Raw genomic sequence first — 2,374 nt, forward strand, 5'->3', positions numbered from 1 at the left:
ATATTTTTAAAGACTTTAAGGACTTTTTTTATATACAGTCCAGAGAAATTTCAGAGTAGCGTTTTTTTCAATATTCTACATAATTCTATATATTCCTAACCTCAGTATATCAATCTCAAAAACGTTATTGTGTAGCGATTCTGGACAAATGAAACGCATATACTATGCACCAGAGGTAATGAAATAAATGCAAATAAATCCAATTATTACCCAATAATTAATACCAATAACAATACCACAGACTATTCCATATCATCGCTGACATACCCATCCATCCTTCACATCATAATCACAATGAATAAAAAAAAGGCTATGATAAGCCTTCTAAATCCACCTAAAATAAAAGGTCGAAAGCCAAGAGGGAAAACCTGGAATCCCAATACCATTATTATACAATAACAATACCACAGGCCATTCTATACTATCGCTGATATATACTTCATATCCTTCAGATCATAATTACAATGGAAAAACAACTATGATATACCTAATAAACTCACAAAATAAAAAGGTCGATAGCCAAGAGGGAAAACCAGCAATCCCATTACCTTTATTATACAATAACAATACCACAGACCATTCTATATTATCACTGACATATCCATCCTCCAGATCACAATCACAATGGAAAAAAAGAAAACTATGATAAACCTCCTAAACCCACATAAAGTATGAGGTCGAAAGCCAAGAGGGAAAACCAGGAATCCCAATACCTTTATTGTACAATAACAATACCACAGACTATTCAATGCTATCGCTGACATACCCATCCTTCGACTCATAATGACAGTAAATAAAAAAGCTATGATAAACCTCCTAAACCCACATAAAACAAGAGGTCGAAAGCCAAGAGGGAAAACCAGGAGTCCCCCTTCATACAGGCCGACGACGCCGTGGGGAATCGACGCCGACCTTGTGCGAGGAGGAACCTTACAGGGAGCGAGGAGGGGGACTTTCTGTTTTCTCTTCTAGGCAAGTTCTGGGTGCTTGTGAAGTGTCGTGTTGCCGCTTAGTCCTCGGGTGAAGGGGCGAAGGAGTGGTGGGGGTGAGTGTGAGAGGGTCATGAGGTGTGGGGAAAGCGCGGTGGATTTTGAAAAAAGCATGGGAGAGGGGTAGGGGGGTAGCGGGGAAAAGGGCGTGAAGGCACGGCGAAGCTTCTAGTGGTTCTGTGCCGCCGAGAGGATTTGGTATGTGCTGTGGTTTCTAGTGACACCTTCTCTCTCCTATCTGACGTGGCGTGTGTCAATTCTCCACCAAAGACACCGTTTGCTGAGTGTCACTGCAAGGGCACTGTTCTATCCGGAATTAACAAAGCATGCATTGGTCCCCCCAGCGTGACTGACCATGCCTGGGGTGCCACGATGTGTCAACTCCCCAGATAGGAATTTTTTCCCTGTTTGTGTGTCGAACGGGGCCCTTTGGCAATGTAGTTTTGGAAGGAATTGTGTTAGTGTGGTTTACTGTGAGATATCAGGCAGACAACAAGGTGAATGTAGTGATCGGAAAATTTGTAGAGGAAATGTGCATCTAAAAACCCTCCAAATTAGATATCAGCGGTTTCATGTTGAAATATGATATTCAAATATAAATAACAGTGTGTGAAACCTATAGATAAGCATAGTATTGATGGTTGAAAGCACCCAGAATTTGTATAGTAATAACTTGGGACTGAGTGAATGGTGAGAGATGTTTACCTCATGGAGCCACTGTATCAGCAGAATTGTGACATCACACATGTCTGTCTGGGCTCAATCTTGCTGGCCAGATGTGTCTTCATGGTAGAAGACAAGGCTCTGAAGTACCTTGAATAGTCGAACTTCATGAACCTGAAAAACAAGCGACATGAAGCAGTCCTTGCTTGTGATTGGCCTATTGATTTAATATCTAAGAACCGCAAAGCCCCCAGCTTTGCAGTCCCTAAGCAACAAAAAAGGCATTATTTTTAAGTTTCACAAAAACAAGTCACTTGAACAGCTCAATTTTATGCACCAGAAAATAATTATTTATTTCCCATATCTCAAATAATCAGTAAAATTTAAATAGTTATCCTTTATGTATTAATGAAAATGAGGAGAGATTACTATGAAAGTGCAATTGAAACATATATCTTTTTTAATCATATAAAACAGTAAAATGTGTATTTAGATGTATTTATAAGTATACCGATGTATAGATAGTACAAAGACTTTGAAACACTAGGAGATAATGTTGTGCCATGTAATAGTTGGTTTGAAGGGGAATGTGAGTTGAAAAGATCTAGGGTAAAGCCAGATGATATATATCATAAAACACTAGAATAACTACTTCACACTTACTATATTACATTCACAAGAAGATAAAACATGGGAGAGCAAGTCTCTTTTATAACCCAAAA

General features: G+C 39.0%; 1 protein-coding gene across 6 annotated transcripts in view; it reads left to right on the forward strand.

Annotated features, from left to right (window-relative positions):
- Nucleotides 1–819: 819 nt before the first annotated feature.
- The window catches only part of LOC119589238 (peptidyl-prolyl cis-trans isomerase FKBP4-like), a 13,788-nt gene continuing 12,233 nt past the window's right edge, over nt 820–2,374 (forward strand). Inside the window, exon 1 of one of the 6 annotated variants that reach the window (XM_037937849.1) lies at nt 820–972. The gene's annotated coding sequence lies outside the window, so the exon portion shown is untranslated. Of the gene's footprint in view, nt 973–1,021; nt 1,046–1,094; nt 1,188–1,428; nt 1,487–2,374 lie in introns of those variants that run through there. The other 5 variants (XM_037937845.1, XM_037937847.1, XM_037937850.1 and 2 more) reach the window with 5 other exon arrangements.

Source organism: Penaeus monodon, chromosome 25, assembly GCF_015228065.2.
Source record: "Penaeus monodon isolate SGIC_2016 chromosome 25, NSTDA_Pmon_1, whole genome shotgun sequence".
In the NCBI taxonomy this organism is placed as follows: domain Eukaryota; kingdom Metazoa; phylum Arthropoda; class Malacostraca; order Decapoda; family Penaeidae; genus Penaeus; species Penaeus monodon.